The following is a 25,708-nucleotide window of genomic DNA, read 5'->3' on the forward strand; positions in this document are numbered from 1 at the left end:
GCCCTGGGGTATGACTGAAGGGAAGGGCAGTTCCAGCTAAAGAGGACCCATTGACAGCCCTGAGATCCTGTAATAGTCTCCATTTTCCAGATTTCTTTTTAATAATAAATATAGATGTATTCCAAGGGGAAGTAGAGGGGACAATGTGCCCAGCCTGCAGCTGATCTTGGACCAAGGCATGAGCAGCCTGCAATTTCTCTTGAGTCAAGGGCCACTGCTCCACCCAAACTGGACTGTCAGATTTCCAAGTTATAGGAATTGGGGCAGGCTTGGGAACAGTGACCCTAACTAAAAATGGCCTAGGCCAATTCGATCTTCCAGCAGTCTGGTAATTTGTTTATCTGGTGTCATTGGCTACAACTGGCCCTGCATATTTTTTTTCACAGCCCCTGTCCTGGTCTCCATCCCAGTTGCTGCATAATTTGGGATGCTGGTGGTGGTGGTGTGGGCTGAGTGGTCAAGACAGCTCCCATCTCACTCAGGACATCTCTTCCTCAGAGATTAACAAGTAGTCCTGGGAGGACATATGGCTGAAAGTAACCCTCATGGCTTTCATTAGCCTGACATTTTAATATTTTTGCACTCTTCTTGGGACTTGCTTGACCTATTCCTTGTAAGGTAGTAGTACTACTTTCTAATGGCCACTTCTTAGGTCAGAATTCTAAGGATAAGACAGAGATGTCAGCTCCAGAGTCTAAAATCCCATTAAATGACTTCCCGTCAATAATCAATTACCCAAAAGGCTGCAGGGCCAGATGGCCCAAAACCCTTATCACCCCGACTGGACCTGGCCACAGGATTGAGGTGTTAACTAAGATCAATTGGGCAATATGATCCCCCTGAGGGATTACTGTAACTCCTTGAGTAACTGATGTCATAATTTTTATTTCTCCTTGATAATCTGCATCAACAACCCCAGGATGAATTTGAATTCCCCTCAAGATGATACTGCTTCTTCCTAAGATAAGCCCAAAGGTCTCTCTAGGGAGTAGCCCAAAAACATTAGCGGGTAAAGCTTGAACCCCCATTTGGGCTGTCAGAACTGCTCGGGCAGAGGTACTGAGGTCTAGTCCTGCACTTCCTGGGGTGTCACGGGCAAGGTCTGCAACACAAAAAGATTGCCCTGTAGAACAAACTGGATACGGCCACTGCCGGGGTGGGACCCCCTGACTCCTGGTGTCATTGCTCCATACACTGAGGTTCTGGGGCCCTGGAGTAGAGCCCTCTGCCAGTTTCCCTGCTGTTGGCCTTGGACAGGCAGAGGCCTTCCATCTGTATCTGTCTTAGATCTGCAATCATTTGCCCAATGGGTCCCCCTTTTACATCGTGAGTACTGTCCTGGTCTGGCAGTAGTTCCCCGAGTGAGTTATGAACATTCCTTTTTAAAATGTCCAGGGGCACCACAGTTAAAGCAGGTTTTATCCCCAGTTGTCTGAGATCTTCACCCAGGCCTGATGGCAGTGGAAATCACCTGGCCCTGAATGAAGTGCCCGTCATTATACCGGCAGATCCAGATGTATTCATTTAAGCTTTTTGCCTTACGTGGCCACAAGACTTCCTTACAGTATTTATTTGCGTTCTCAAATGCCAGCTGATTAACTATGGGCACAGCTGTGGTCACATCACCAAACAATCTCCCTGTCAACTGCATTATTCTACCCACATAGTCCTGAAAGGGTTCTGAAGGCCCTTGTAAAACTTTTGTCAGATGACCCCCCATGGCCTTATTTAGCAGGGCTTTCCAAGTTTTGGTAGCTGCAGCTGCCATCTGGAGATATATGGCAGGATCAAGCACAGTTTGATTGGCCAAGTCAGCATAAGCTCCTGCTCCAGTTAGCATGTCTAGATTGTACTGTGCCTGTCCCACTTGTTCATTTAACCTAGCCGTTTGTAAACAATTCTCTTGATATTCTTGATATATATTATTGTGTTGATTGTGTTGTCTTTTGTGTTCTGGACTGGAGAAAGACATTTGATTCTGGGAACTTCTAAGAAAGGTATTTTGACTTTAAAATATGGGCCTAAGAATTTGATGCTTTGGAAAAGAGGTTCTGCTTTTGTCTCCACAGAGGATGAGAACCTGTGGATTCATTGCAAATTTATGTGGTTTGAATCACCGAGACCCCCTGAAATGTTGATGTTAACTACCCCCAAGAATGCAGCACCCCCACTCAGCTGGAAGTAGCCAGACAGGTTGACAATGCCCAAACTCCCTAAAAGATTGTTAAAGTGGGGCCCCTTCAATGGTCCTGGAGCAGGAGCAGCCAGCCTGCTTTCCTGAGTTCTGCTCCACTCCATGCAGCAGTTTGGATCCAGAGTGAGTGAGGCTGGGGCCAGAAGGCAGCTGGAGCAGAGCTTTGCCACCACAGCTACTGCTGCCAGACTTGCTCTCTCACAGACTGTGCAGATGGCTGAAACTGTCAACCAGCTTGCTGAAAAGAGTCAGCAATGCTTTGGACATATTCAATTGGGCATATTGACCTTGAACCAGCAAGTATCTCTGGTTCAGGAGCAAGTGGAATATCTTTGGACTTTTCAACAGTTAATCATGTTGTGTGTTACTCATGGCACTGTATCACATGCTTCTGCAACTGTTATGGAACTCAATCATCATATGAGAGGGGTTTGGAATACCAAATACTGCTTTTGTGAATTTTACCACCCAGTTAGTGCATGCTAGATGGTTGCAGTGCTGGTCTGGCTCATTGGCGCTATCAGTCCTGGAGATACTTGGTTTAGGGCTGTGTGTCTGGGTACCCATGGACACACAATACTTTGGGGTCAGGATGTTACCTAAGACAGGGAATATTAGAGGGCTAATCCCCATGACAGGCAAGGTATTATAAAAGAAAATGGGGGGAGTTGTTGTGATCCAGCTGCCCTCACTCCCCCTGACTGACAGCAGAACTTCCTTGTGATCTGTAATTGACAAGGATGTTTGTGTTCTTTCTGGCCGCTGGGTCTCCACAGAAGGAGTAGAGGTATAAAAGGTTGCTGGGCAAAATAAAGGTTGCTGTTCTTCCACGTGAAAAGAAGCCTCCCTGTCTCAATCCCGGCACCCTCCACCAATCTTGGATATTCAGGTTGCACTGATTGCAGCACTCCCAAATGCAAGGAAGTGAAAATTACTTCTGAAAAGGTGTCTACTGGTACAAGGACAAACTTAAGTTTCCCTGCGGTGAGCAAGTATAAAATCCATTTGCCCAATGGGCCCCCCTTTTACATCATGGGAACTTTCCTGGTCTGATGGTAACTCCCTGAGGGAACTGTGGACATTCCTTTTTAAAATGTCCAGGGACACCACAGTTAAAGCACATTTTATCCCCAGTTGTTTGAGTACTTAAAGATACACGGCTGGATCGAGCACAATTTGATTGGCCAAGTTAGCATAAGCTCCTGCTCCAGTTAGCATGTCTAGATTGTGCTGTGCCTGTCCCACTTGAGCATTTAACCAAGCCGTTTGTAAACAATTTTCTTGATATTCTCCCCTCCACAATAAGTAATCTCCTTCCGATAGTACCGCACGGCATAGCTGCTGCCAATCATTAGGTGTAAGATTCAATGCAGCAAAAGATTCTACCATGAAAAGAGTAAAGGGGGCCTGAGTGCTGAATGCCCTGTGGCCTCTTTCAAGTGCTTCACCTCCTTAAAGCTCAAGGCCACATGTTGTCTCAGCATCTGTCCTGGATTGTTAGGATCAGGTACCTCTATGACCCGAGCAACTGTGTGCTAGGGCTGAAAGCAGATACCTCCTCTTCTGCCTGAGCCCTCTTCAGTCTCCCACTCATCTCTCAGTCCCCAATGGGACTCCCTCCTTCCCCAATCCTCATTATAAGCAGATGGGGCTGATGGCACACATAAGAAATTCTTCGCCCTACAGCATGTCAGCCTTTTCTGAAGTCCCTTAATTTCCTGCATTAGCTGTTCTTCCTCATCAGATAAACTATTCTCTGCACTATAGCTAAGGCTGTCTTCCCCATTTTCTGTCTCAGAGGTTATTACTATCTAGTTTTGCACCCAAAAGGGTGCAGACTTTTGGAGCTAGCCCTGGTCCTGTGCCAGATTCCAAAGTTCCCCCTGGTACCCCTGAGATTTCCTTTCGGTGTTTGTGCAACTCCTCCACCGATCCTATGGACTGGCAAGTCTCCTCCTCCTGTATTTCCTCAAGTATTTCTTTAACCCTGGCAACCTCCAGTCTCACTTTCACGTTATCAGTAAGCAGGGCATCGCGAACCAGGCACCATAGCGAAAAGGTAGATATAGGGACACTATCGGCACCCTCCTTTTGCAATTGTTTCTGCAAATCTCTTTTTATCTGTTTCCAGTCAGAGATGTTGAAACCTCCACCTGTCAAAACCATTGGCTTGCTGTGGCTATATTCTTAAGAAAATCCTCTATAGTTCTCTGTTTGACCATGGTTCCTTGTTGCTCTAACAATTTAGCTATCTGATATATCAGGTCTCTCTTACTACTTGTAGATCCCATTTTTACCCCAATCCATCCTTACCAGCCTAGGATGACCCCATCCAGTGCCCCTTCTTTCTCAGATCTCGGTGGGGCCTCCTCTTTGCCACGCCAGTACGGCAACCATTGTTTTTCAGAGTGAGGGACATAGGGATTAACACACAGCACACTTCAGGTTCTGTAGATGAGCCTTTATTCCACTTTCTCACACAATATATATAGCCCTCAACAGGGGATGCTGAACCAGCATATGCAAGAAGCTCATCACTGTAGGAATAAACACCTTTAGAAACATTGCTGAAAACAACAGATGGTTTTGTTCTTGTTTTTGCTCTTGTTTTTGGAAAAACCAACCACAAGAGTGCAAAACAACCCAAGTGGGGGTGTGAAGGCCTGTCCTCTAGGAACCCAACAGTGTGGCATAGTGAGAGCTTCTCTCAAAATAGATAATGAAGTAAAAACATAAATAAGGAGTTTAGCCATAGGGACAGGTGGTAGACTAGAAGACCTAAATTGTATTCCCAACTCCACAGTTAGGTGATTCACAATAGCCTGTACATTCAGATTCAGGAAAATCAATCATCTGGACTCTATGGGTATTCCTACACACATGCAATATAGATACACAAGCAGACAAACAAATAATAGATTTTTAAATTAAGTAAAATGGATGACCCTGATACATGGAAGGTGATTTTTTTATTTTTAACAAGATTGAAATCATTGCATGAACATATAAGCTTTTCCTGTGAGTCTATGTTCTCTATGGACATACCAAAGAAAGACAAGTCAGGCACCTGGGGATGTCCCTCCCAATGACAAGTTTGTCCCAGGCCCAGCACCTGTCTTCTGAGGATCCTCTTTCTCACACCGCACTCTTATACCCACAACTATGGAAACAGATGCAGCCTTCACAGAGCATTTTCAGGCTTTGTAGAGGTTCAGAATAAGACGACATCTGCAAGACGGGTGGGCAGGTAGCTCACAGGGATGTAGAAGAGCTTGGCATCCCAACCAGCTGAGTATCGGATCCGGGGGTGGCAGGAAGTCAGCGCAAGCTCCATGCAGTCTGTCACCAAGGATAGGTCCGTGTTGGACAGTTTGTCCAATAACTTTATTCTTCTTTCATCTATGCAAAAGAAGAAAGGATTCAGGAGGTGATTATCTCTACCACTCCTGCTCTAGATCAACGTGGAGGAAAGCCTCACTAGAGCCCAAGCTGCCCATATCTGAAGCCATGCCCAAGCCTAGTCTGTCTGAGGTTGTCAGGAGGACACAGCCCAGCTTCAAGGAGGAACCGCACACATGCTCCACCGGGGTCTCCGTTCAGAGAACTCTCTTGTCTCTGCAAGAGTGGAGACAAGTCCAAGCTCAGGGAAAGTCACTGCTTTTGACTCTGGCTTCACTTTCATGTCATAATAATAAGGAATCTGAATGAAACAACTCCTAATGTTCTAGAAGTCAAGATCACTTTCTGTGGAGAGATGACCACCCTGTACCAAGAAAACAGAGCTAAACATGCTCATTTTAAGAAGAAACACCTTAGGGTGACTGCTGTCAACATCAACAGGAAACTCAGAAGTCTAAACTTGTTTTCTTTGGTTCCCCAAAACCCACTCACAGGATGACAAAAACTTCTCGTCATAGATCTCTTTGACTTCTGAGCTGGCCTGGTCCCACAGCATCTTGTTATGTGACACATGACTGTCACTACTGGAAATAGCAGTCTGGAAGAAACCAGGCTCTATAATGGCCACCTTCACTCCAAAATAGGAGAGCTCCCTCCTGCAAGATAGAGACGTCAAGGACTTCAGAGGACTTTCTGTGAGGTCACTCAGAACCAGAGCACAGTCACATGACAATGAGAGCCTGTGGAGAGGAGAGGCCACAAGCTTCAGACAGGTGTTGTGCAGCAGATGGGGATGAACTCATGGTGAGGGCAATGCCTCTGCACTTTAAATGTCACCCTAAGTACTTGGTGTATGTAGCTCTCTGGCCTAAAACTAGACTCCAGGTAACACCTGTCTATACATTCCAGGTGCAAAGGATTACCCTTGCACAAGACACCTCCTTCTCCTCCTCACCCTTAGGTTTGAACCTTCCCAACCCGTCTCAGTCCAGCTGGGCCATGGCTCCTGCAGGCATCTTCCTGGAAAAACTCTCTGGCCACTTTCTTAGTGCCTCTCACATTTCCCATCCCCCCATTCTCTACATCTGACAGGCTGCATGGCACACATGGCTCCCCTGATTCACTCTCTTCCTATTTGACTTGTGAAGATCATGAAGTACATGCTTGTCTGTGATTCTCATGCTCCCTACATGTCTGCATGTGCCCACCAACTCAGCCTCCTGCCTGTATCACATGACTTATCCTTTTGTCATGTAGCAGACAGCAGCACATTCAGTGGACACACAGAGCCTAAGACTGACCACTTTCCACAACAGGCCTCCTCACCAGGCTGCTAGGTTCCCACTTGGCTCCTTTCTCTAGGACTCTAAGTCTGATAACTGTTCTGCTCACTGCAAAGATGGCCACAGTCTCTCTCTCCTCTTTCAATTTCTCAGTTGTCAGAGATTTTAAGGGTTGGGGGAAAGCCTTCTTGTGATTCTATATTCAGTTGACCACAGAGTATAACAAGAGTCGAGAAACTACGATATGAGCTGAATGAGATTCTCAGCCCACCACAAGGACATCCTCAAGCTGAACATCATTAAAGGTCAAGAGTCTGGACTCTTCCCCAAATATCATACGTCTGACTATGCCTAGAAAATATCCCCTTTTGTACTTTCTACTACTGCAGGATATCACATATTTATGTGCATTGGTGTTTCTCCTGCATGTGTGTCTAATAGAGGGGGTCATATCTTGGAGTCATAGACAGTTGTGAGCTGCCATGTGAGTCCTGGAAATTAAACCTGGATCCTCTAGAAGAACAGCCAGTGCTCATAGACACTGAGCCATGTCTCCAACTCTAAGCAGGTTACAATTAATTGAACTTGGCAGGATGCTGGCACACAACTTTCATCTTGACAGATTCCTTTCTTTCCAGTCCTCAGGAGGGAGGTCTGTATGAGTTTGAGGCCAGCCTGGTCTACATAGTGAATTATAGGCCAGTCAAGGTTACATACATTGTGTCTAAAATAAATTAAACATAAATACATACATACATACATACATACATAAATGAATAAATGAATAACTCCTGCCTCAGACTGCTCTTACTGGAGACTTGAAAATGTATTCCTGGAGAATAATCACCTACCTCCAACAATGAGACAGTTATAGAACCCCAAAACCAGAGCATGTCCTCTTCACGATGGCCTCGTAATTGTCTTGATTAAATAAAACCCTATTCCAATGATTCTCTCAGATACCCACATCCCTGTCATTACCTGATGGAGTCCGAGAAGGCCTCTACACCATACTTGGAGATGCAGCAACCACCACCAAACAAACACAATCGACCCAAGATGCTGGAAACGTTGACCACACGGCCCTTTGCCTTTCTCACTAATGCATCATTCTCAGAGTCACCTCAATCATGCCCAACAGGTTCACATCCAGTATCTTTGCAAAATGTTCTTTCTTCAGGAACTCATTGAGAGTCGAAGGGATGGAGATGCCAGCATTGTTGACCAGGCCCCAGAGTCCTGGGGACAGTGGGAAGGAGAAAGAGTCACCCAGCACAGGTATAGTTGTGAATGAAATGCACACACTACAAGATAAGACAGCTTAGACATGTGTTTACTGGAGACTAGGACACGATTAAGAATGGCATAGTGTTGACAGAGGTTTCTGTCCCACCAGGTCCCACAGCCATTCAGTCCCCAAAAAAACTCACAAAGTTCCACATTAATTATAATCTGGTTAGCCTAATATCTCATGCTTCTTAGTAACTCTTATAACTTACATTAGCCCATAATTATTGCCTGTGTTAGCCACAGGACTTGGTACCTATTATCATCAAAGCATTTTCATCTTGCTTCATCTGCATCTGGGTGATGGCTTCAGAGTGACCTTTCCTCTTCCCAGAATTCTCCTGTTCCCATCACGCCACCTCTACATTCTGCTTGGTCACCCAGCCTAGACTTCCTGCCTGGCTATTGGCCAATCAGATTTTTATTAAAAATAAGAAAAGCGACAGGATAAAAGACCATTGTCCCTCAGCATTTCCTCCCTCCTTTTTTAAAACAAGAACTCTGAATCTAATAGCTTGTTTAGCTTTTTGTCCAGACCATTATCCATAGCATCTTGTAACCAGCACTCTATAAACAAAGATAAATATTCATAGTCAATGTTTTAGGGGAATGTGGGCATAGTTTTCCAAGATACTTCCTGCTATTGTGGTGCTTACTGGTTTTGAAGAATTGACCCACAAAATCATGTGCCACCTCACTCCAAACCCATACCTTATCCTGCTGGAAACACAAACTGTTTAACTGAGATATTTTATTGCTAGGATCCCACCACAAGTTCAGAAAACTGAGTACCAGGACAGTTCTCATGATCATAAATGCAGGGAACAAGATGTGGGTGGTGGCACAGACCTGCAATCCTGGTACAGGAGGGTCTGAGGCAGAAGTGTCGTGAGTTCAAGGCCAGTCAGTATCCATTTCCTATCCTAAAAACTCAAGCTAAACCAAACACAAATGCACCAAACAATCCAAGAATCTGACCCCAAGATATGGTTACATTAGTGGGGCTTTCTTGATGGTTAGATTTTTTTTAATTGGTTAAATATTACCATACAACCAGGCTGTGGAAGCACACGCCTTTTATCCCAGCAGTTGGAAGACACAAGAGGACTGATCTCTGAGTTGGAGGCCAGCTTGGCCTACAGAGTTTCAGAACAGTCAAGAAACAGAGAAACCATGTTTTAAAAGTAAAATTATCAAAGAAATGTCGAGGTAAAAATTGCTCACCTTTCTAATTGAAAAGAATGCATTTACTTTATGCACACCGGTGAAATAGTTACCAGTTTTTATGCACTGGGTGCTAAATTATAGGTTAAATTTTCTTGTTTAACATGCCCTAGTAATTAGAACAATCACCATGTTTTCAACTTATTCCTAGATTTCTTTCAAACCAAGGGTGGTCTTCTGTGCCATCACAATGAACACTGTCAGCTTGATGAAGGAAGTGTAACTTCTATCTTACTTTCCCTAATCAGTCCTGAATCTTGTCATGGCCGCTCTACACAGAAGCAGTCTTGTATCCCTCCACAGAGGATGACAGGTGACAAGTCAGAGCAAGGATGGTGCTGACACAGGAGCTCCACATAAGTGTGGTCCCAGATCCCCGCACACATAGCCCAGGGACAAGTCCCATCCTCTGCTCCAAAAAGGGATCCTGCTGTAAGCATCCAGCAATCTAGATTGTCTACCTAGAGAAGGGGACAGAGTATAGGCAGGAAGGTGAGAAAGTGAATTCTCCAAAGGGCAACTTCTTTTCAAGAACAAAGAGATTGAGAGACAGCAGGTAGGGGCTAGAGAGAGAAAGTGCTCAGGTGATGTTCAGGGGAGTGCAGGAGTCTCTGGTACTTCCAGTGCCCCAACCTACATAAAGCAAATTTCTAGGGAGTGTACCCAGGAGGCCCTTTAAAACACTGAGTCAAACCAACAGACATAGGCAGGGATCTCAATGTTACCTCTGTTCCCAACACGCTCCTTCACCCACTGAGTGACTGCTACAATACTCTCTATCTTGGTGACATCAAAGATCACTGTCACCAGCCTGTCTGATGTCTTGCTTCTCAGCTCCTCGGCTCCCTTCTCCGTCAGGCATGTAGCCAGCACCCTCATGCCTTTCCTGTCCAGCTATCTGGCCAGTAGGTTCCCAAAGCCCGAATCACAGCCTGTGATAAAGACATGTTTGTCTTGGAGATGGCTCACCACCTGCCTCTCCCTGATCAAGCGCAGGAGGGTCCACAGGCTCACTAGACCCACCAGGTGGAGCAACATAGCTTTCGAAGGACAGGAACAGACAGTATGGGACAGAGAGAACCAGGCCCCTATTTACAGAGGACAAAGTAGGCACAAAGGACTCAGGAGACTCAGAGGAATGAAGGCTTCTAGCAAAAAGTCCACACTTGGTTCTCTGTACACTGCCTATCTTGGTATTTATTCATGCCTCACTTTTCTGTTCTTTCACCTTTTTGGTTTTATGATATCTAATGGCCTTTGTCAGTCCTTTACCTGCTGCCAAAGGAAACATCACTGTCTATTCAGTAACACACCTCCATCCTCATTTGATCTTTGCTCCTTTTACTCATATGGGAATACATGCACGTTTCCTTACTCATGCCCATACAGTCAAGTCCCTGCCTCACCTGTGTCTCAGCATCTTGCACTCCACATCCATAATGCAGGATTTGTGAACAAGTATTTGTGAACAATACTTAGGTGCTGGGACTCAGAACACAATTTACAAGGAACTCCTGCTCAGCATTCAGGTCTCCTCCTCAGGCTCCTCAGCCAGAATCTCCCCTCAGAAAACAAAGCTGCACTTCATGTTTCTAGAGATTTAGGAGAGGCTGAAGAGATGCCAGGGCAGACTGGTGACTTCCTGGTACAGCAGTTGCCTTGGAAGAAAGAGGGACAAATATAAATTGGAAGGTTGACCCACAGAGGTACAGGCTCCACCTGCACCGACTAGAAGGAAGAGATGGCAGAAGGCAGAGTAAGAACACATTCAACAACAGAAAGAGCACAATGGCAGCAGCAGAAACTAGAGGTTCTACACCAGCAAGACCTGAACATCCCAACACAGATGAAGCAGAAGAAAACAACCTCACAAATAATTTTATGAAGATGATAGAGGCCCTTAAAGAGGAAATAAAAATTCCATTAAAGAAACAGAGGAAAATACAAGCAAAAAATTGGAAGGAATAAAAAAAAAATCCCTTAAAGAAAGCCAAGAAAACTAAGAAAAACAATCAAACAAGTGAAAAAAACAGTCCAACACTTAAAAATTGAAATAAAAGCAATAATAAAATACAAATCGAGGGACTTCTGGAAATGGAAAATCTGGGTAAAGGAACAGGAACTACAGATGCAAGCATAACCAGCTGATCACAAGAGATGGAAGAGGGAATATCAGGCCTTGAAGATACAACCGAAGAAATAGGGTCATTGGTCAAAGAAAATGGCAAACCCAATAAATTCCCAACACAAAACATCCAAGAAATCTGGGACACAGTGAAAAGATTAAACGTAATAATAGGAATTGAAGAAAAAAGAGAAGTACCAACCAAAAGCACAGAAACATATTTTAAAAGTCATAGAAGAAAAATTTCACAACCTAAACAAGGATATGACTACGAAGGTACAAGAGACTTACAGAATTCCAAATAGACTGGATCAAAAAAGAAAGTCCTCTCACCATATAATAATAAAAACACTGAACACACAGAATAAAGAAAGAATACTAAGACCTGCAATGGAAAAAGGTCAAGTAATATATAAAGACAGACCTATCAGAATTACACCTGACTTCTCAGTGGGTACACTGAAAGCCAGTAGGTTCTGGGCAGATGTGCTACAGACACTAAGAGACCACAGATGTCAGACTAGTCTACTATACCCAGTAAAGTTTTCAATCACCATAGATGGAGAAAACAAGGTTTTCCATGACAAAATTAGATTTAAATGATATCCACAAATTCCACCCTACAGAAAGTACTAGAAGGGAAACTGCAATCCAAGGAAGTTTGCTGAACCCACAAACACACAGGCAACAGAATAATTCACACCTCACACCAGCAAAGACTAAAGAAGAGAAACACAGAAACACAACCACCACTAACAACAAAACCAAATGTAACAGAAATTAACAATCACTTGTCATTAATATCTTTAGTATCAATGGATTTGATTCACCTATTTAAAGACACGGACCAGCCTGGTGGTGGTGGCACATGACTTTTAATCCAAGCACTCAGTAGGCAAAGGCAGGTGAGTCTCTATGAGTTCAAGGCCACCCTGGTCTTCAAGAGCTAGTTGTAGGACAGGTTTCAAAGCTACAGAGAAACCCTGTCTTGAAAAATAAAACAAAACAAAGACACTGGCTAACAAAATGGATACAAAAGCAGAACCCATCCTTCTGCATACAACAAACACACCCCAACCTCAGAGATAGACATTACCTCTAAGTAAAGGGTTGGGAAAAGATTTTCCAATCAAATGGACCTAAGAAACAACTGGTATAGCTATCCTAATATCTGACAAAATAGACTTCAAACTCAAATTAATCAAAAGAGATGGAGAAGGACATTTCATATTTATCATAGGGAAAATCCATCAAGATGAAGTATCAGTTCTAACTATCTATGCCCCAAATACTGGGACACCCACATCTGTAATAAAAATATCATATAGCTTAAAATCATACATCAAACCCACACACTAATAGTAGAAGACTTCAACACCCCAATCACACCAAGGAACAGGTCTGCCAGACAGACACCTAACTTAGAAATAAGGGATTTAACAGATGTTATGACTAAAATGGACTTAACAGAAATCTACAGAACATTCCAACTCAACAGATAATAATATACCTTCTTCTCAGCACTGCGTGGAACCTTTTCGAAAATTGACAACTTACTCAGTAAGAAATAAAACCTCAGCAGAATAAAAAAAATTGAAATAACCCCCTGTATCTTATCAGATCTCCATGATTTAAAGTTTGAATTCAACAACAAAGCTAATTGCAGAAAGCCTGCAAATGCATGGAAATTTAACAGTTCTCAACTGAATCATCACTGAGTCAAGAAAGAAAGAAAGAAAGAAAGAAAGAAAGAAAGAAAGAAAGAAAGAAAGAAAAGACTTCCTAGGATTCAGTGAAAATACAGGTACAACATACCCAAACTGATGGGACATTATGAAAGAGGAAAGTTCATAGCACTAAGTGTCTGCATAAAGAATGTGGAGATATCTCGCCCTCGTGATTTAACAGTACACTTGAAAGCTCTAGAACAAAGAGAAGCAGACTCACCAAAGAGGAGTAGTCTACAGGAAAAAATTAAATTGAAGCTAAAATCAACAAAATAGAAACAAAGATAACAATACAAAGAATCAACGAAACAAAAAGTTGGTTCTTCAAGAAAATCAACAATTCAGACAAACCCTATCCAAATGATCCAAAAAATAGAGAGAGAATATCCGAATTAAAAAAATCAGAAATGAAAAGAAAGATATAACAACAGACATGGAGGAAATCCAGAGAATCACCAGGCTGTACTTTGAAAACTTCTTCTTCACAAAATTGGAAAATGTAAAAGAAAAGGACAACTTTATTCAAGGCACCACATACTAAAATTAAATCAGGACCAGGTGGACAATTTAAATAGACATACAATCCCTTAGGAAATAGAAACAATCATCAAAAGTTTTCCAACCAAAAAGAAAAGCCTAGGGCCAGATGGTTTCAGTGCAGAATTTGATCAGAATTTCAAAGAAGAGCTAATATCAATACTCGTCAAACTGTTCCACTCAGTAGAAATAGAAGGATTATTGCCAAACTCTTTTTACAAGGTCATGCTGATACCCAAATTATACAAAGACACAACAAAAAAAGAGAATTACAAACCAATCTCCCTCGTGAGTATTTTATTGTGTTGAGTATTTTAATAAACAAAAATACTCAATAAAATACTGGAAAATATGATTGGGCATCTCTTGGATATATTCCCAAGAGTGATATTGCTGGATCCTGTGGTAGGTTGATCCAGAATTTCCTGAGAAACCGCCACACTGATTTCCAAGGTGGCTGCACAAGTTTGCATTCCCACCAGCAATGGATGAGTGTTCCCCTTACTCCACATCCTCTCCAGCAAAGGCTATCATTGGTGTTTTTGATTTTAGTCATTCTGACAGGTGTAAGATGGTATCTCAGAGTTGTTTTGATTTTCATTTCCCTGATTGTTAGGGAGGTTGAGCATGACCTTAAGTGTCTTTTGGCCATTTGAACTTCTGCTGAGAATTCTCTGTTCAGTTCAGTGCCCCATTTTTTAATTGGGTTAATTAGCATTTTAAAGTCTAGTTTCTTGAGTTGATTTTGAAGATCAGACCTTTTTCTGTTGTGGGGTTGGTGAAGATCTTCTCCCAGTCAGTAGGTAGCCTTTTTGTCTTAATGACAGTTTCCTTTGCTTTACAGAAGCTTCTCAGTTTCAGGAGGTCCTATTTATTCAATGTTGCCCTTAATGTCTGTGCTGCTGGGGTTCTACGTAGGAAGTGGTCTCCTGTGCCCATGTGTTGTAGAGTACTTCCCACTTTCTCTTCTTTCAGGTTCAGTGTGTTCAGATTGATATTGAGGTCTTTAATCTATTTGGACTTGAGTTTTGTGCATGGTGATAGATATGGATCTATTTTCATTCTTCTACAGGTTGACATCCAGTTATGCCAACACCATTTGTTGAAGATGGTTTCTTTCTTCCATTGTATACTTTTACAAGTATAAAATTTTCCCTTGTTGAAAATTAGGTGTTCATAGTGTTCAACTATGTTCATAGCAGCATTATTTGTAATAGCCAGTGCTTGGAAACAACCTAGATGCCCTTCAATGGAAGAAGGATAAAGAAAGTTTGGAATATATACACATTAGAGTACTACTCAGCAGTAAAAAAAACAATGATCTTGTATTTTGCATGCAAATGGATGGAAATAGAAAACACTATTCTGAGTGAGGTAACCCAGACTCAAAAAGATGAATATGGTGTGCACTCACTCATAAGTGGATTCTAGCCATAAATAAAGGTCAGTGAGCCCATAATTCATGTTCCTAGAGAAGCTAAATAAGAAGATGAACCCAAAGAAAAACATACAGCTATCCTCATGGATATTGGAAGTAAACTAGACTGCCAGGCAAAAATTGGGATCTTGGGGTTGGGGTAGGGTGGGGGTAAGGGGACATTGGGAGAGAAAAGTGAGAAGGGGAGGATGGGGAGACTGTGGGGGAATGGAATGGTTGGGATGAAGGAAGCGTGGATATGGGAGCAGGGAAGAAGATATCTTAATTAAGGGAGTCATTTTAGGGTTGGCAAGAGACTTGACTCTACAGGGGTTCCCAGGTGTCCATGGAGATGTCCCCAACTAGTTCCTTGGGCAACTGAGGAGAGGGAGCCTGAAGTACCCTATCCTATAGCCACACTGATGAATATCTTGCATATCACCATAGAAGCTTCATCTGGCGATGGATGGAGATAGAGAAAGAGACCCACAATGGAGCACTGGACTGAACTCCCAAGGCCCAAATGAGGAGCAGAAGGAGGGACAACATGAACAAGGAAGTCAGGACCGTGAGGGGTGCTCCCACCCACTGAGACGGTGGGGCTGATCTAATGGGAGCTCACCAAGGCCAGCTGGACTGGGACTGTAAAAGCATGGGATCAAACTGGACTCTCTGAATGGGGTGGACAATGAGGGCTGACTGAAAAGCCAAGGACAATGGCACTGGGTTTTGATCCTACTGCATGTACTGACTTTGTGGGAGTCTAGTCTGTTTGGTTGCTCACCTTCCTGGACCTGGATGGAGTGGGGAGAACCTTGGACTTCCCACAGGGCAGGGAACCCTGATTGCTCTTTGGACTGGAGAGGGAGGGGGAGGGGAATGGGAAGAGGGGGAGGAAAATTGGAGGTAGGTAGGAGGCAGAAATTTTTTAATAATTAAAAAAAGAAAAAAATATAATTAAATCCTAAAAAAATTTTTAAAATTACTGGAAAATAGATTCCAAGAACAGAATACTACAACAAAAAATTAAATTCCAGGCTGCAGCCGAGAGATGCAGGGATGTTCAACATACGAAAATCTATCAATATAATCCAAAATATAATTAAACTGAAAGAAAGAGAACACATGATCATCTCATTAGATCCTGAAAAAGCATTTGACAAAATCCAGCACCCCTTCATGATAAAGGTCTTGGAGAGATCAGGGATACCTAAACATGACAAAGGTAATATACAGAAAGCCAACAGCCAACATCAAATTAAATAGAGAGAAACTCAAAGCAATCCCACTAAAATCAGCAACAAGACAAGGTTGTCCACTCTCTCCATATCTATTTAAATATTTTACCAAATTCTAGCTAGAGCAGTAAGTCAACAAAAGGAGATCAAGGAGAGACAAATTGGAAAAGACTTTAAACTGGCACTATTTACTGATAATATGATAGTTTACATAAGTGACTCCAAGAATCCATCCTGGGAGCTCCTACTGCTGATAACGCCTTTAGTAATATGGTTGTAATATGGCAGGATACAAAAAACGCAAAACCAACCAACCAAACAAACAAACACCATTAGTCCTCCTATATATAAATGATAAATGGGCTGAGAAAGATATCACAGAAACATCAACCTTTCCAAAAGTCATAAATAACATAAAATATCTTGGGGTAACTTTAATTAAACAAGTAAAAGACCTGTGTGACAAGAACTTTAAGTCTTTGAAGAAAGAAATTAAAGGAGAAATCAGAAGATGGAAAGATCTCTCATACTCTTGGGTAGGTGGGATCAGCATAATAAAAATGACAATCTTACCAATAGCGATCTACATATTCAATGCAATCCCATCAAAATTCCAACACAATTCTGCACAAAGCTTGAAAGAACAATACTCAGCTGCATATGGAAAAATAAAAAACTCAGGATAGCCAAAACAGTCCTGTACAATAAAGGAGCTTCCAGAGGCATCAGCATCCTTGACTTCAAGCTCTACTATAGAGCTACAATAATAAAACAGCTTCATATTGGCATAAAAACAGACACATGGATCAATGGAATCTGATTGAAGACCCTGATATTAATCCATACACCAATAAACACCTGATTTTTGACAAAGAAGCCAAAATTGTACAATGAAAAAAAGAAAGCATCTTCAACAAAACTGAGCAAATGCCCTTGTGATATGATTGTACATCCTTTGGGTAGGTACACAAGAGTGATATTGCTGAGTCTTGAGGTAGACTGATTCTAAATTTTCTGAGAAATTGCCATAGTGATTTCCAAAGTGGCTGTATGAGCTTTCACTCCCACCAGCAATGGACTAGTGTTCCCCTTACTCCACGTCCTCTCTAGCATATGCTGTCATCAGAGTTTTTGATCTTAGCCATTCTAAATTGTGTAAGACGAATCTCAGAGTTGTTTTGATTTACATTTCCCTGATAGTTAAAGATGTTGAACATTTCCTTAAATGTCTTTTGGCCATTTGAGTCTCTTCTGTTGAGAATTCTCTGTTTAGAACTCTACCCCAATTTTTAATTAGTTTTTCTTATTTTTAAGTGTTTAGTTTTTTGAGTTCTTTATATATTTTGGAGATCAGCCCTCTGTCAGTTGTGGACTTGGTGAATTTCTTTTTTCATTCTGTAGACTACCCTTTTGTCATATTGACCATATCCATACATATGCCATACATAAGCTCCTCGGTTTTAGGAGGTACCATTTATTGTTCCTTTCAGTGTCTGTGCTACTGGGATTATATTCAGGAAATGGTCTCCTGTGCTCATGCGTTCAAGGCTATTTCCCACTTTCTCTTCTATCAGGTTGAATGTAACTGAATTTATGTTGAGATCATTGACACATGTGGACTCGAGTTTTATGTATGGGAATACATATGGATCTATTTTCATTCTTCTCCAAGGCGACATCCAGTTATGTATGCCAGCATCATTTGTTGAAGATGCTTTCTTTTTTTCAACTAGGATCCGTCTTGATACGGATCTACCAAGACCTTGGTACGGTCTGGAAAGAATTGTGTTGGAATTTTGATGAGGACTGCATTGAATCTATAGATTGCTTTCGCAAAATGGCCACTTTTACTATATTAAAACTACCAATTCGTAAGCATAGAGGCTCTTTTCATCTTCTGATATCTTCTTCAATTTCATTCTTCAAAGACTCAAAGTTATTGTCATACAGGTCTTTTGCTTGCTTGGTTAGAGTTACCCCAAGATAGTTTATATTATCTATAACTATTGTGAAGGGTGGTGCTTCCCTGATTTCTTCTCAGCTCACTTTTATTAATTGTAGATGGGAGGGCTTATGTTGTTTTGTTGTATGGAGTGTTTTGGGGGTGGCTGAGTCAATCTTGTATCAAGCTACCATACTGAAGGTGTATGAGTTTCATGGTAGAATTTTTGGAGTTGTTTATATATTGTATCATATAATCTGAGAAAAACAATACTTTAAGTTCTTCCTTTACAATAACCCAGAGACCTAGGACAGAGCCAAAAATGACCTGGAAAACAAACAAACAAGAACACAGTGGGTGAAATGATTTCTAGTGTTACTCTGCTATAATCATAGACAGGAGCTCCTCCAAGGGTGTGGCTTGTGAACGTGGACCACTTATGGGCTACTTCCTTCCATTTACACGTTGCTCAGTCAAATCATGATGCCCTTCTTAAATCATAGATCTGTGCTTGGTGTTGTCAATTCCCCTAGTGAGGCCCAGTGTTTGGAGCTGCAGCTTCTATCCTCATATGGAGTTAGGGTTTTTTGTTGAGAAAAGCTCCCTAATAAACATGGTGGAAACATATTATTAATTATAAATACCTGGTCTACAGCTTATGCTTATTACTAACTAGCTCTTACATCTTAAATGAACACATATTTCTTATTGACATTGGATCATGAGGTGCTACCTTTTTTCAGCACTGTGAGTTCATCTTGTTTCTCTCTGTGTCCTTGCAGCTCTGCCCATACTCATTCCTGAACTTTCTTTTCCCTGTCCCCAGGTCCTGTAAAACCTCTTTCTGCCTAGATATTGACTATTAGCTCTTTATTAAACCAATAAGAGCAACACATCTTCACAGAGTACGAAAAGACTATTCCAAAGCTCTCATATTTCCCTGATGCTCCAGAGAAAAGGTCTAAGATTGGTCCAGCCCTCATGATCACCTCCTCACAATCTATAGTCTTTAATATCAAAAATTGCTATTATTTTTTTCTAAAATATGATTTTTTGTGAAGGTGTTTGTGAGTATGTATACACATATATAGTCAAATGTATGTAGAGAGAGTTGTAAATCCAGGAGACCTCATATTCACACTTGCCTTCCATTCACAGCAATCCTCCTGACTCAGCTTTGCAGAATGCTAACATTGCAGGAGTGACACACCATGCCCTGGTCTTCCTCTCCCTTCAAGGAGAACCTAGCCTGGTCTGCATGAACTACACAGGAGCTCTTGGAGACTCTGAACTTTTTCACATCCTGGTCATCCTGTCTCTTCACTGCTCTGATGCTGGAAACACCCTCATTGTTAGTTTGATGAGGAAGGGGAAGGTTGGGGAGAGCTTGGGGGAGTGGGATGGTTGAGATTGAGGAAGGACAAATATGGGAGCAGGAAAGAAGATATCTTAATTAAGGTGGCCATTATGAGGCTGGGAAGAGGCTTAGCTCTAGCGGAGTTCCCAGGTATCCACAGGGATGTCCCAGCTAGAACCCTGTGATATAGAGGAGAAGGTGCCTGAACTGGCCTTGTCCGTAGTCAGTCTGATGATTATCTGGAATATCATCATAGAAACTTCATCTGGCAACAGATGGAAATAGAGACAGAGACCCACATCGGAGCACTGGACTGAGCTATCAAGGTTCAGTTGAAGAGCAGAAGGAGGTAGAATATGGCAATGTTCCTTTTGTGTCTAGTGAGTGGAACATTTGAGAAGTACTGATAATAGCTGTTCTTTGAAATTCTGATCAAATTCTGCATTGACACCAACTGGCCCTGTGCTTTTCTTTTTGGTTGGGAGACTTTTTGTGACTGTTTCAATTTCCTAAGGGGTTGTATGTCTATTTAAATTGTCTACTGGGTCTAGATTTAATTTTGGTGTGTGGTACCTGTGAAGAAAGTTGTCCTTTTCTTTTACATTTTCCAATTTTGTGGAGAACAAGTTTTCAAAGTACAGCTTGGTGATTCTCTGGATTTCTTCCATGTCTGCTGTTATGTCTATTCTCCTTTTCATTTCTCATTTTGTTAATTTGGATATTCTCTCTCTGTTTTTTGGATAATTTAGATAAGGTTTTGCCTGTCTTATTGATTTTCTTTTTTATTGAAGCAACTTTTTGTTTCATTGATTCTTTGTATTGTTCTCTTTGTTTTTATTTTTTTTATTTTAACTTCAATTTGACTATTTTCTATTGACTACTACTCCGGGTTGAGTCTGCTTTTTTTTCTTTTCTTTTCTTCTTTTTTTTTGTTCTAGAGCTTTCAAGTGTACTGTTAAGTCACGAGTGTGAGATTTCTTCACATTCTATATTTAGGTATTTAAAGCTATCAACGTTCCTCTTAACACTGCTTTCACTGTGTTCCATTGGTTTGGGTATGTTGTGCCTTCATTTTCTCTGAATCCTAGGAAGTCTTTAATTTCTTTCTTTCTTTACCCAGTGATGATTCAGTTGAGAACTGTTAAATTTCCATGAGTGTGTAGGCTTTCTGCAATTAGTTTTTTTTTAATTCTAACTTTAAACCACGGTGATCTGATAAGATAAGGAGGTTATTTCATTTTTTTTAATCTGTTGAGGTTTGCTTTGTCACTGAGTATGTGGTCAATTATGGAGAAGGTTCCATGCAGTGCTGAGAAGAAGGTATGTTATTTGGGGTTGGATGGAATTCTCTGCAGATGTTTGTTAAGTCCATTTTAGTCATAGCATCTGTTAAATCCCTTATTTCTATGTTAGGTTTCTGTCTGGCAGACTTGTTTCTTGGTGAGATTGGAGTGTTGAAGTCTTCTAATAGTGTGTGGGGTTTGATGTATGATTTCAGCTTTAATAATGTTTTTATTACAGATGTGAGTACCCTTGTATTTGGGGCATAGATAGTTAGAATTGAGTCTTCATTGTGATGGATTTTCCCTGTGATGAATATGAAATGTCCTTCTCCATCTCTTTTGATTATTTTGAGTTTGAAGTCTATTTTGTCAGATATTAGGATCACTACACCAGTTGTTTCTTAGGTTCATTTGATTGGAAAATCTTTTCCCAACCCTTTACTCTGAGGTAATGTCTATCTTGGAGGTTCAAATGTGTTTCTTGTATGCAGAAGGATGGGTTCTGCTTTTGTATCCATTTTGTTAGCACATGTCTTTGTTTCGTTTTGTTTTGTTTTTCAAGACATAGTTTCTCTATAGCTTTGGAACCTGTCCTACAACTGGCTTTCATTGACCAGGCTGGCCTTGAACTCACAGAGATCCACCTGCCTTTGCCTCCTGAGTGCTTGGATTAAAGGCATGCGCCACCACCACCAGGCTAACCTGTGTCTTTTAATAGGTGAATTGAGTTCATTGATATTAAGAGATATTAAGGACCAGTGATTGATAATTCCTATTGTAAATATGTGCTGAGTCCAAGTGCACGATAGAAACTGTGTCTAAGTGCGTTCACAAATCCTGTATTTGTAAAGGTGGATTACAAGATGCTGAGACACAGGTGAGACAGGGACTTGACAGTATGGCCATGTTTAAAGAAACGTGCACGTATTCCCATATGAGTAAAAGGAGCAAGATCATAAGAGATCCTCCAGGTGTGATGTTTCCTTTGGCAGCAGGTAAAGGAATGTCAAAGGCCATTATATATCATAAAACCAAACAGGTGAGAGAGCAGAGAGGTGGGGCATGAATAAATACCAAGATAGGCAGTGGACAGAAGTGCTGTGGGACAATGGTCTTTTATTCTGTCACTTATCTTATTTTTAATAAAACACTGATTGGCCAGTAGCCAGGTAGGAAGTATAGGCAGGGTGACCAGGCAGGAAGAAGAGGTGGGGTGACAAGAACAGTAGAATTCTGGCAAGAAGAATAGTCACTCTGCAGGTATCACCCAGATGCAGAGGAAGCAAGATGAAAATGCTTTGCTGATAACAGTTACAAAGCCACGTGGCTGACACAGATAATAAATATAGGCTAATGTAAGTTATGAGAGTTAATAAGAAGCTTGAGATAATAGGCAAACCAGTTTATAATTAATGAAGGTCTTTCTGTGTTTCCTTAGGGACTAAATGCTTTTTTACCTAGTGGAAAAGAAACCTCTGTCAACACCATGGTGTTCTTCATTGTATCCTAGTCTCCAGTAAACACATGTCTAAGCTGTCTTATCTTGTGAAGTGTGCATTTCATCCATAACTATACCTGTGCTGTGTGACTCTCTCTCCTTCCCACTGTCCCTAGGAATCTTGGGCCTATCTCCATCCCCTTGACTCTCAATGCATTCCTGAAGAAAGAGCATTTTGCAAAGATACTGGATGTGAACCTGTTGGGCATGATCAAGGTGACTCTGAGCATGCTGCCCTTAGTGAGGAATGCAAAGGGCCAAGTGGTCAATGTTTCCAGCGCCTTGTGTTGAATACCTATATTTGGTGGTGATTACTGCATCTCCAAGTATGGCATTGAGGCATTCTTGGATTCCCTCAGGTAATGACAGGGATGTGGGTATCTGAGAGAATCATTGGAACAGGGTTTTATTTAATCAAGATCATTAGGAGGCCATCATGAAGAGGACATGCTCTGGTTTTGGGGTTCTATAACTGTCTCCTTGTTGGAGGTAGGTGATCATTGTCCAGGAACACATTTTCATGTCATACTAAAAGGGAAGGGCTGAGACAAGAGTTCTTACTTTCTTTCTTCCTTCCGTTCTTCCTTCCTTCTCTTCTTTCTTCCTTCTGTTCTTTCTCTCCTCTCCTCTCTCTCTCTCCCTCTCTTTCTTTCTTCCTTCTGTTCTTTCTCTCTCTCTTTCTTTCTTTCTTTCTTTCTTTCTCTCTCTCTCTCCCTTTCTTTCTCTCTTTCTTTCTCTCTTTCTTTCTTTCTTTCTTTCTTTCTTTCTTTCTTTCTCTTTCTCCCTTCCTTCTGTTCTCTCTCTCTCTCTCTCTCTCTCTCTCTCTCTCTCTCTCTCTCCCTCTCTCTCCCCCCTCTCTGTCTCTTTCTTTCTTTCTTTCTTTCTTTCTTTCTTTCTTTCTTTCTTTCTTTCTTTCTTTCTTTCTGACACAGTTTATGTAACCTTTACTTGCCTGCATTCACTATGTAGACCAGGCTGGCCTCAAAATCATACAGACCTATCTCCTGAGGACTGGAATTAAAGGAATCTGTCAAGATGAAAGTTGTGTGCCTGCATTCTGCCAAGTTCAGTTAATAGTATCCTGTTTGGAGCTGGAGACATGGCTCAGAGGCTAAGAGCACTGGCTGTTCTTCTAGAGGATCCAGGTTCAATTCCCAGTACCCACATGGCAGCTCACAACTGTCTATGACTCCAAGATCTGACCCCTCACAGACACATGCAGGAGAAACACCAATGCACATAAAAATGTAATATCCTGCTGTCACAGAAGGCGCATAAAGGGAATATTTTTTAGGCATAGTCAGACATATGATATTTTGGGAAGAGTTCAGACTCTTGACCTTTAATGATGTTCAACTTGAGGATATTACTGAGGTGAGCTGAGCATTTCATTCAGGTCATATCGTAGTTTCTAGACTCTTGTTATAGTCAGTGGTCAACTCGCTGCATAGAATCACAAGAAGGCATCCCCCCAGATCTTAAAAACTCTGACAACTGAGAAATTGAAAGAGGAGATAGAGACTGTGGCCATCCTTGCAGTGAGCAGAGCTGTTATCAGACTTAGGCCAGACTTAGGAGGTGATTTGGGCAAGAGTAACCCTTTGCACCTGGAATGTATAGACAGGTCTTACCTGGAGTTTAGTTTTAGGCCAGAGAGCTACATGCACCAAATACTTAGGGTGATATTTAAAGCGCAGAGGCATTGCCCTCACCATGAGTTTCATCCCCATCTGCTGCACAGCACCTGTCTGAAGCTTGTGGCCTCTCCTCACCACAGGCTGGCGTTGTCATGTGACTGCGCTCTGATTCTGAGTGACCTCACAGAAAGTCCTCTGAAATCCTTGATGTCTGTCTGTCTTGCAGGAGGGAGCTCTCCTATTTTGGAGTGAAGGTGGCCATTATAGAGCCTGGTTTCTTCCAGACTACTCTTTCCAGTGATGACTGGCATTTGTCGCTTTCCAAGATGCTGTGATACTGGGCCAGTTCAGAAATCAAAATAATCTATGACGAGAAGTTTTTGTTATTCTGTGAGTGGGTTTTTGGGACCAAAGAAAACGAGTCTAGAATTCTGAGTCTCCTGGTAGTGTTGACAGCAGTAATCCTAGGTGACCACAGCACTATCCTTCATATGTTATGGTAGGGCTTCACCTTAACTTCCTCTAGCCCCAGAGTAGCCCCAAGGCGCATTGCAGATGCCTCCACTGCAGGGGTGGGAATGTGCTATTTACAAACTCTAAATATCTTGCCTTTGTTTCAGCTCAACTTTAGCTCTTCTAGCTATCAAAATCCAACAACTGTACCAATAACTGAATATTATTTCCTTCTCTCATATGTATGACCATATACAGTTTCACTTTCAATTTTGTCTTCCCGATATTCTCATTTTTAATATCTACTTACTTTGAATACACATTACTCACCTTTTCACGTGGTTGCTGATTGTGGGGAGTAAAGTAGTCCTTTAAGCTTCTTTGTTTCCTGCTTGCCTTTCCTGGCTCCACCATTCAGCACAGACTCAGCTGGCTACAGCGCAGGTTAGATGCAGAAGGCTACAGGGCATGTGTGTGGACTGTGACAATCTCAGTGGTAACCTAGGCAAATTTGGGGTCAAACACTGTACTTTCTTCACTTTTCCTACCTGTTCAGCAGTGATAGAAGCTGCATCTCTGACCACAGCACTGCTGTTGTCTGGGAAGGTAGTGCCTCACTTTGGCTTCCCCAAGAGTAGCCCCAAGGCGGCAGCGCAGATGCCACCACTGCAGGGGTGGGAATGCGCTAATTACAAACTCTAAATATCTCTGCCTTTGTTTCTGCTCCACTTTAACTTCTCTAGCTATCCAAATCCATTCAACAACTGTACCGATGACTGCATATTATTTCCTTCTTTCATCTCTACAACTATATACAGTTTCTCTCTCGATTTTTTTCTTCCCCACTTCTCTCTTTTTTATATATCTACTTATTTCTGAGTGCTCATTACTCACCTCTTCACTTGTGGGTCAATTTTTTCCTTCAGGGTTCCTCATGGGCCTCTCTGTACACCTGGTACTCTTCTGTATTTTGGGGGTTCCTCAGTCAGCTCCTCATTGTGGCACTATATGTTGGGGATCACCTCCAACAAAAAATACTCCTTGCCAAGACAGAGGCATGGGAACTGAAGAAATATAAGTGAAAGATGCGCATATACATAAAAATAG

The 25,708-nt window shown here is 41.9% G+C and overlaps 2 pseudogenes across 1 annotated transcript; one reads left to right on the forward strand and one right to left on the reverse strand.

Moving 5' to 3' along the window:
* LOC148117733 (retinol dehydrogenase 16-like) overlaps positions 1-24,483 on the forward strand; it is a 46,539-nt pseudogene extending 22,056 nt beyond the window's left edge.
* LOC125389898 (retinol dehydrogenase 16-like) lies at positions 4,658-10,425 on the reverse strand (annotated as a pseudogene). Its single transcript, XR_014999771.2, has 4 exons — positions 10,113-10,425; positions 7,858-8,115; positions 6,086-6,249; positions 4,658-5,593 (listed from the first exon to the last, which is right to left on the reverse strand). The product of XR_014999771.2 is annotated as a retinol dehydrogenase 16-like (transcript).
* Positions 24,484-25,708: the final 1,225 nt, after the last annotated feature.

This window comes from Myodes glareolus, chromosome 26, assembly GCF_982192425.1.
Source record: "Myodes glareolus chromosome 26, mMyoGla1.1, whole genome shotgun sequence".
Taxonomy (NCBI): Eukaryota; Metazoa; Chordata; class Mammalia; order Rodentia; family Cricetidae; genus Myodes; species Myodes glareolus.